Source organism: Pteropus alecto, unplaced genomic scaffold (assembly GCF_000325575.1).
Source record: "Pteropus alecto unplaced genomic scaffold, ASM32557v1 scaffold51, whole genome shotgun sequence".
NCBI classification, from domain to species: Eukaryota; Metazoa; Chordata; class Mammalia; order Chiroptera; family Pteropodidae; genus Pteropus; species Pteropus alecto.
The window spans coordinates 1,504,259-1,514,137 of NW_006431922.1; the positions used below are offsets into that span (position 1 = coordinate 1,504,259).

The window sequence follows — 9,879 nt, forward strand, 5'->3', positions numbered from 1 at the left end:
GGGAAAGAGATTGTGAGGGAAGAGTACAGTACTACCTCTTTCCAAATCCCTGTTCCATTTCTTCTGTTGTAAATTGCCATATAAAAGAATGCCTAAACACTATTTCACTGGAAATACAATTATTCGCAGGTGTCTCAAAGCCATTTAGGTTCATTCACTCTTCTTTTCTCCTCAATGACATTAGTTTAATCTATGACAATCAGATCACAATTATGCCAGACTTTTTACCTCATTAGTTTTTTATTGTCTGTTCTGAGACATTACATACATTTCTACCTCCAGGCAAGGTTGGTTCCTTTCTGCACTCAATTTCTATGCCTTCCCCATCTTCATTCTTATGAGTAAGAAACATTTTTAATTCCATAATTTAACTACTTCATTCAGATAATTCAGAAAAAAATTCACTTTCGTTTTTTTTTGAAAACTGGCAACTTCGGAATATAAACATGTTTCTGGTTGTTGTTCAAATCATGTGTGAGACATACATGAAATACCCATGCCCCCAAGATTTTCTCTCTAGGTATACAGTGATTTTCTGTAGATGGTAAATTATATTAAATATATATAATTCCATTTTTCTTTGTGTTAAATCTCAGCAACATCATTTTCTTGGTAAATTCCTGTTTCTGTGTGTCTTTATCACTAGCATAAGGAAACCATTGCCTAGCATTATTTTAATTATATTTAGATTGAAGTTAGGACACCCACTCTGTATAGCCAGATCCATGAGATCAAACCAGGGACATTAGTGAGAATACAGAGCTGTTTTTCTGCAAACTCTTGAATTTAAGCTGCATTTTCTTGTCAACTAATTATATAATAATAAAATGTGTTTGTTTCACATTTTGGCTGCTATACCATTTCTAAATGATTTTGATACCTATTTGAAGCAATAAAATCTAATTTTCTGATTTGGGGCTCAAGATCAGTTAGTTTAGCCCTCAGAAACTGGGATCAGTAAAGAAAATTGCTGATAGTTATTTGAGTGACTACATATTTCGGTGTTAGCTATGCTATTAACTTTTGGAGAAATCTGTTATATTTATATGTAATGAACTGCTACATTCATTATATAATTCATTATTGAATATCTGCAGAAATTGTCTGTCATACCAAGAAGCATCAGACCTCCTGACTAAACAAGTTCTACTTCCTTTAAGTAAAGAAATAATAATAATCACCCTTGATTGTATAAGAACATCATAATCCACATTGTGGTTCCTGATTTCAGCCCATGACAAGAACACAGGACAATTTACATATGTTCTAAGCAAATATTTGGGGGGCTGGGGATTCTCACTGCATATCTCTAGGTCAGGATTATGTGACATGCCTTGGGTTCCAGCAAGGTTTGAGGCTCTTCATTTTTAAAACAATAACCACTTGCTAAAAGAAGAAAGAAAGCCATTTCCTTCTTGACATTCGTTAGCTTAGGATCAGCAGAATCTTCCTGCTGCTCAGATTGAAATGTAATAGCTGCAAGGTTGAAAACTGAAATCTTGCACTAAGCACTTCATTGCTGCTGGCTTGTAATTTTTTTCCCTTCAAAAATTACATACATAAAGCAGTTTTAGACACTCTAATCAGATATTTTGCCCGATACTATTGTGTAATTTGGGATGTTTTCTTTCTTTCTTTTTTTTCTTTTTATCTTCTTTTAGAGAACTAGATCTGCACAATCAGTGCTTTCAGGGGGTATGTTACACGGGACCTGGAACATCATTGTTGCTATATGACATATGCAGATTTTGATCAAGCTTAATAGCTAAGATAAGCTCAAACTAGTTAACTTTCATGGAGTCAAAACCCCTCACCTTGGATTGAGTCAAAACTCATTTTCCTTTGCTTGCTGTCCAGCACTTCAGCAATCAGTAGAGATGTATGTGCTGGGAAGAGAAGTCTTGGCAGGGGAAGGCAAGATTATGGAGAGGGCAAAGGAAAAAGCACTTGATCTCAGCCTCAAAGGGTTGCTGTATATTTGGCTCAGTTGTTGCAGGGTCATGAAATGCACCGAGCTTAGCTAAGATCAGGTGATTTGACCAAGTGTCCTCTTTCTTTTCTCCATGCTGAGATGACAATGGCATAATCATTTTCTCTCCGGTCCAAGTACCTATAATAAGGAAGAACTTTAAAACTATCAGACATGTAAAATTCATAAACAAGCAAGAAAAAAAGCTTTGGAAAAAAACTGGTATGTTTTATTTGCAAAATATGCAATTTAAATGGCATGGTATTGTCAATGTTTTAGGTACCGCGACATTGGAACTAGCACTTTCTTTTCAAAATGTTGTACTCGATGGTTAATACCTATATTTTTAAAAGGTGTAATATAGTACATTGCTTCAGCATACTGTGGCAAAACACTTCCATTTATAGAAATTTGAACTTACAAATCTATTTTTCAAGTTCTTCAAAACAGAACTCTTTAAGTATCTATCTTTATACATAATATGTGTGTATGCATGTGGGTGTATTATTCAGTTTTTTCTTATATGTCTTCTGACCTCAGATCTAATTTGTCCAAAAAACACCATCCCCCCTTTAGCTCTCAACTTTCCACATCATATCTCAGCTATTCCCCTAGGATTAAAAATTTGAAGTCATCGCAAAATCCTTCCCTCCTTCCATCTATTTACATGGTATCATAGAATAAAGGAAGTAGACAACAGAAGTGGATTAGGAGATACTTATGTTTCAACTATTTATCTTAGAATGTTTAGAAAGCAACTACATAGTGAAGAAAACAAGATATAACTAAGAAGTCATATTTCTAATAGTCTTACAAATTAGAAAAACTTTTTGACAAACTTGTTGTCATATCTGATTGGAATATCTCAGATTTTCAATTTTTACCTTGAAATAGAGATGAAGAAGTACTTATACTAGTAGCATAAAAAATATCGGCTGTTACATTTCCCTTCTTGTGAGTGTTTTTGTATTATTCGCATTCACTCAACCCGTGTATTCTTTGCAAAGGTCATCTAAAATCATTTTCCCATTGCACCAAGGTTGCTTTATCTAAAATTAAATAATATCCATAAATACATTTTTCTCTAAATATATCCATAAATACATTTTTCTCTAAATGTATTTTTCTCTAAATGTATTTATGGGTAATTGCAAAGAGTCAATGAATGTGGAAAGGTACCACTGGCAAGCCCTTTGCTTTGTGGAATTCTCCTTCTTTCCCATGATCCTTCAGGCCTTGTATATAAATGTGACAATCTGATATGAGAATCCAGGGAAGGTGCTGGTCTCGATCTGCATATTAAACATTTTTGAAGTGGAACTTTTTATATCTTTCGATTAAAAAAAACTATAGATACATGTTCTAATATTTCTTGTAGCATCCCAATGGAGCATCCTAAACACCTCCCCTTATACATAATAGCTCCCATTTAATATACCCCATTTAAGATATTATTATTGTATTCAAAACCAATAGCGTAAGGATAGGTTCTCTCTCTCTCTCTCCCCCCACCCCACCCACCTCCAGAGAACTAACATAAAATATTAGAGTTTTCATCTCTTCAGAAAGAGAGAAGAAATTGATTTTAAAGAATTGGCTCATGCAAATGCTGGGTCTGGAAAGCACTAAATTCATAGAGCAAGCCAGCACATTGGTGTTTCAGGTAAAAGTTGATATTGCAGTCTTAATTGAAGGCTGGAAACTCAGAATCTGTGTATTGCAGGCTGCAGGAAGAATTTCTTCTTTGGAAATCTCAGTCTTTTCTCTGAAGGCTTTCAACTGATTAGATGAGGTCTACCTACTTTATGGAGAGCATTCTACTTTACTTAAAGTCAACTAATTGTAAATGTTAATTGTACCTTAAAGATACCTTTACAGCAACATCCACACTAGTGTTTGATCAAACAACTCATCACCATAGTCTAGCCAACTTGACACAGAAAATTAACCATCACAATCTATTACTATCAACTGTGCTTTGGTGATGACCCACAGATGAAGAAAAGGAACCTTATCACAGTCAGAAAAAATGATAGGCTGCTTTCCTCTTCTTCCTTCCTATCCCAATCCCAAAGCCTTCAGTGCAGAGAAGAGGGAAGGGAAAGCAAAGAGAAAGCACCCCACCCCTCTCTGCTCTAGATTCATTCTCTTTCCTGTCCTGAGAGAAAAGAGCTTTGAATCAAACCAAAAACTGAAGCTTAGAAATCAGCATAACCGAATCTTAATTACTAAACAAACTGTGTTAATCACTGAAGGAGACTACAAACTTGTGGAACTGGACTGAGAAGTCATTGAGAGAAGTGCAAAGTGGAAAAGGAGAGTTCAACACAGCAAATGGTAACCACATTGAGAAATACAAAATTATAGGGAAATAACATATGTTGAGACTTTATAGGCATTCAGTTCTGTGTGTATACAGAGAGCAGAGAATAAAGACACCAAGAAGAAAACTGGGTCAGGCTAATGGAGGGAGTCATGAAAGTTGTGTCACTGTGCGTGTAACATAGACCTTCCAGATGGATTGTGTGAAGAGACTTGCCAAGAGCTATAGTTGACCTGGCATAAATGAGAGCTGGAGGTCATCAAACATCTAAAGCACAAACTTCAAGCAGGTACATATTGGTTTGGATCTGGACTCTGCCACTTCAAGCATTAGCTTAAGTTCTTTAGGCATTAATATTAACTTCTTTAGGCATTAATATTATTCCTCACTGTAAAGTGGGAATAATAATAGTACTTTTTTGTAGGGCTGTCATTAGGGATAAATAGCACAGATGAATGTTCCAATAAATGGTAGCTAGAGTTGTCATCACTATCATCCTCTTCATCAGTTGCTAGAAGTTTCTTGTCCTTCTGCTAAAAGTGATGCATCTGGTAAACTCTTAATTTATTCTGCTGAAAGATTTATATCTTGAAAGAAGTTATTGGTTGCCTTTTATAGAACTCCTATATCATAGCAAGCACTCTGCTAAAAGTGTTTCTCATGTAATCGCCACAAAAATCCCACAATGTAGAAACATCCCTTAGGCTTAGAGAGTTCACGCAGCTCATTAGAGGCAGAGCCATGCTGTTTCCGTCATACCAAACCACCTCCCACTGAGTGTGGACCTCATTCTGGAGAACTTGTCAATAGTATGTGTTTAATGCTGAAAGAAAGTGGCTGTATACAGTAAGTTTGAATTACAATAATAAAAAAAAAAACTAAATGTGAAATAATAAATGTATCCTTGATTTTAGGTGAGCAGATTTCAGCATATCTTTGATTTTAAGTGAGTAGATTTCAAAATGTTTGGGTAGGATTGGGAAGAAGGGAATGATAGATCTGTTACCATGGACATTAGACTTTATGAGTTGGAGGCTATAATCAAATTTCTGACAGTAAAGTTAAATATGGTCAAAGGGGGAGACAGAGGAAAGCAATCCAAGAAACAGGTGTAGCTACAAAGGAATCTCTCTGATGAAGTTTAATTCTAAAAGATCTTTATCAAAATGTACAAGCCATCAAATTACGAAGGAGCATCACAGATCAGAAGCCTGAGTGTTGGCTTGGCTAAGTTTGGATCAAGCTGGAGTTAGGGAGTATGCCCAGGACCACAGAAATGTTGTTAAACATTTGTGGAAGCAAGAAATAATAAAAAGTAGATTAATCCATTGTTTGGAGTAGGTGATAAAATGAGAAGATGACAGAAAAATGTCAGAATAACTCATCTCCAATTTTGCTTATTTTTTCTCTCCAAGAAAAATAATTTTCAAACTCTAAGTGCTGAAGTGCTTATGGTAAATAATCTATAACTGCTTTACCATAGTCTCCAATCCCAGATATATTTCATTCCCAATAACTTGCTGATGGAATTGTTGCCAGTATCCAAGAAAAATAAAAATTAGAAAAAAAGAAGAAAACAATCAAGCAATTGTTTTCCCTGAATTACAAATAAATATACCAAGATATATCAAATGCTCCAGGTTGAGCTCCATAAGGGAGACAGGGCAGAGACAGCAGAAATAACTGAGCAAAAAAAGTTAATATATTGATTTTTTTTCCTTTCAAGAAAAAATGAAATATATGTTTTCTAGAGTCTTAGGATTAAAGATAAATAAATCTTGGCATCCGTCTCCAGCAAGATTACATGCAGCCCCTTTTCAACTTCATGCAGTTCCTAGAAAATTGAGTCTTAATGTTGAAACAAAGCCAACATTTCCAGAATGTGGTCTCCCTTTATGGATCTGTGTCTGCCCTCCAGAACAGAGAGTATGTACTGGGGTTCCATGCACTGAATTCTGCCTGCTGTCCAGTTTTGCTGTGTTTGGGGTCGTTTGTTTATTTCAGTGTTTTTTAATGTTTTTTAGTGGGTCACACACTCCTCACAATCTCTAGAACTCCCTACTGTCTTCCACTCTACTATCCAATCATGTACATTATTTGCCTATAGTCATTGGTGTCACTGAGTTTGCAACCTTCCTCTGGGTCCACATAAAATAAGTTTAATCCTTCTCTTTTTGTACCCCTTCACAAACTTAAAGCCTGATGATGTTTTGAACAAGATTACACCAAAGACTGAGCTCTTCGCCAGGCTATTCTGTCAAAGACTCTCAAACACTTTTATTTCAGCCCCCATCTCAAAGCCAGTGCTCTCGTGACCTGTTTCACCAACCCTTCCCACTGTCCAGAACTTAGCAATAAAAAAAAATTACAGAAGGTCAAAATTGTAAAGTTGCAAATAAACATGCATTGCTAACAGCATAGTTTGTTTATTTTTATTACATAGAGAAAAATATGACAGTACATATTAAAATTTTATACTGTCTCTATAAACATTTCTGAAAAATATGAATGTGTCTTTCAGAATTGTTGTGAGCATTAAGTAAAGTTAAGTGTATTTTAAATGTACTATAAATTAAAAATATCCTGGTCATCTTAATTGTTCATCATTTAACATATTTTAAGTGTTTTAAGTAGCACAAATTCATAAGCAGCATATCTCCAATGTAATATTACTATGCAAGCAATTTTTGATGGGGTAGGTGTACATTTTCTTTTAGAAAAGTATACAGATTATTCGCATTTGAACTATAACACCACTATGCCTTAAAATAGCACCACTATGTCTTAAAATCAAGTTATTAGAAAATTATGGGCTACTGCCATGCCACCCTGAACATGCCCAATCTGTCTGATCTTGGAAGCTAAGCAGGGTTGGGCCTAGTTAGTACTTAGATGGGAGATGACCTAGGAATACCAGGTGCTGTAGGCGATTAAAAAAATATATTACGTGTCAAAGATACCATCAAAATAAAAATGTATCCTATAAACTCTATAGTTAAAAAAGTCACAATCAACTAAATTAAGAAACCAAGTTAACTGATATGAAGAAACCAAATAATTGATCATTAAAAACTAGAATAAAACTAGAAAAAAAAACTGAAAGCAACAATCAATTCGATCACACTGATAATAAAAGATTTTTTCTGAACTCTGAACATTCCAACTAGCTGAATGTGCTCCTCCATAGAAGGAGCTCTCTGGTGTTGCTAGCCCTCAAACCACTCAGTGGGGTAGTGAATTGCTCCTCCCAAACCTAGGAAGCTATTCACTTGACTTTATGTATTCCAAATCTAGTGATCTTTTATAATTCACGTAGTCATTTAAATGAAAGTCAATGATCTGCATGTCATTTATCCATAAGAACCAAGAAAGCTGGCTGATAAAGTAACCATTATCTGGAACATTTTGGCAAAGAGAAAAGGGTACTCTGAAGAGTTTTGTAATAGCAATTAAAAGTTTAATCCAGAAATGACGTATATCATCTCTGCCTACAACTCATCACAGAGCCCCACCAACTCCAGGAGGCCAAGAAATACCATTCTATCATGTGCCCAGACGTCAGAGATCTGAATATATTCAGTAAAGAGAATTAATTTTCACATTACTATAAAGACCCTTTTAGTAGACCTTTGCAGTTTGCTCTTAAGCCACCACTGACTTGGACTATTATACTACCTGATACTGGTCTCACATATTATGCCTTTCTTTGGCGATCATCATGGATGATGACTTTTGTCATCATTTCACTTTTGTGAGAGATAAAACAGCTACCAATTATAGAGAGCTCACAATAAATCATTCATTGTGCTAAGCTTTTTACAGTCACCATCTCAGTTTATCTAAACGACATTAAGTTGCAGTTATTTTTATTATCGTTATTTATAACTGTTTTTATTGCAGCTAGAAATATTACCAAATGTATTAAGAATTAGAAAGCTGGAGTTTGGGGAACCAAATGTATATGGTGGTAGCCAAGGCCTAAAGGAGAGATGAACTTGTTCAGAGAAAGCATTTAACAGAGATAAAAGCAGAGGGTCCAGGATGCATCTCAAGGCACAGCAGCATGGGAAGGTGGTAGGGGGCATAGAGTGGAGGTACTGAAAGAGGCAGAAAATAACACAAAGGTAAGAAGAAAACTAAATGGAGAAAAATTCAAGAAGAAAATGACCAAGTGACTGGCAGTTTTAAATATTCTTGAGTTCAAGATTTTAAAGATTAAATAGTGTGAGTATTTAAAGAGAATTTTGAATTTAGAAGTGAGAGTCATTGGTAACTTTGGCCAGAGAAGTCTCAGGAGAATGACAAAGTGAAAGCTGGTTGCAGGAATATGGGGATTATAGAGGCCATGAAGAAACAAGGAATGACTTTAGGCTTTCAAGAATTTTGGTAACAGAAAGAAAGAAAAAGACTAATAGCATTCGGGGAAACAGAATAGAAATCTGCTGATCTTCGAATGATAAAGACATGAGAGGAAGGATCCAGTGGAGTGGTAAAGATCGAAACTTCAGAGATGACAGGAGATGGAAGCTAAGTCCCCAAGGAGACAGAGGGGATGTGACTCTGGGCAAAATGGGAGTCTCAGTTTTGGTCATCTCATGTGCATAGGTAAAATGGATCTCCTCGTATAAGAAACGCTCGCTCCTGCTTTTTACCCACTCTTTGTTGAGCTGTTTGTCCTTTCTTATTGATTGTAGCAATATTAATTCAAAGGCCTAAGCCACATTTTCCTTGAGAAGTAAAAAATAAAGATAGGAAAATTAGTAGGAAAACACTGGAATAGAAGGCAGAAATCAGTAGGAATTCTCTATACAGAGATGTTCTACTTAACCATGGGGATATGTTCTTAAAAATGCATTGTTAAATGATTATGTCATGTGACTATCACACAGTACATACAAACATAGATGGTATAAGCTACTACACACCTCGGCTGTATGGTATATCACCTTCATATATTTGGTCCATCGTAAAGTTTACCGAAATGTCATTATGTGGCACATGACTGTATTTTGGTGAAATACAAGACAAGGATCAAGGGAATAGGTAGCTTAATGAGAATAATTTTTGAACTGCTATAGGGGATTGAAAATTTGAGCCACTCTGAGATGATAAAAAAAAAAATTGACTGAAGTCTATGGCCATGCTACCCTGAACAAGCCCGATCCCATCTGATCTCAGAAGCTAAGCAGGGTCAGGCTTGGTTAGTACTTGGATAGGAGACCACCTAGGAAGACCAGATGCTGCAGGCATAAAAAATAAAAAAAATTAAAAACTAAGGAATTGTAAGCTGACAAGGTCCTTGCAATTTGTGAGGTCAACCAAGGGTTGCCTTGTCCAAAAAAAAAAGAAAAAGAAAAAAAATTGGTTGAGCATCGAGTCCCTAGTTTAACATCTATGGGAAGAATTATGTAATTTTTTCCACAGACCTCAGTGAAGTGAAGAAGAGAGCTGACCAGTTCCTAATGCACAGTAGGTGTTAAGAAATGCTATGCATCTCCTCCGTTACTCCATGGTTTTTCTATCTCCCAACCAAAGCTCAGAGTTTTGTCTCAATTAAGTCTGCCAAATCATTCTCTCTCCACGTTGC

General features: G+C 35.8%; 2 pseudogenes; both read left to right on the forward strand.

Annotated features, from left to right (window-relative positions):
• The first annotated feature begins 7,103 nt into the window (after window positions 1–7,103).
• Window positions 7,104–7,221, forward strand: LOC112475528 (annotated as a pseudogene).
• Window positions 7,222–9,422: 2,201 nt separating this feature from the next.
• LOC112475517 lies at window positions 9,423–9,541 on the forward strand (annotated as a pseudogene).
• The last annotated feature ends 338 nt before the right edge of the window (window positions 9,542–9,879 follow it).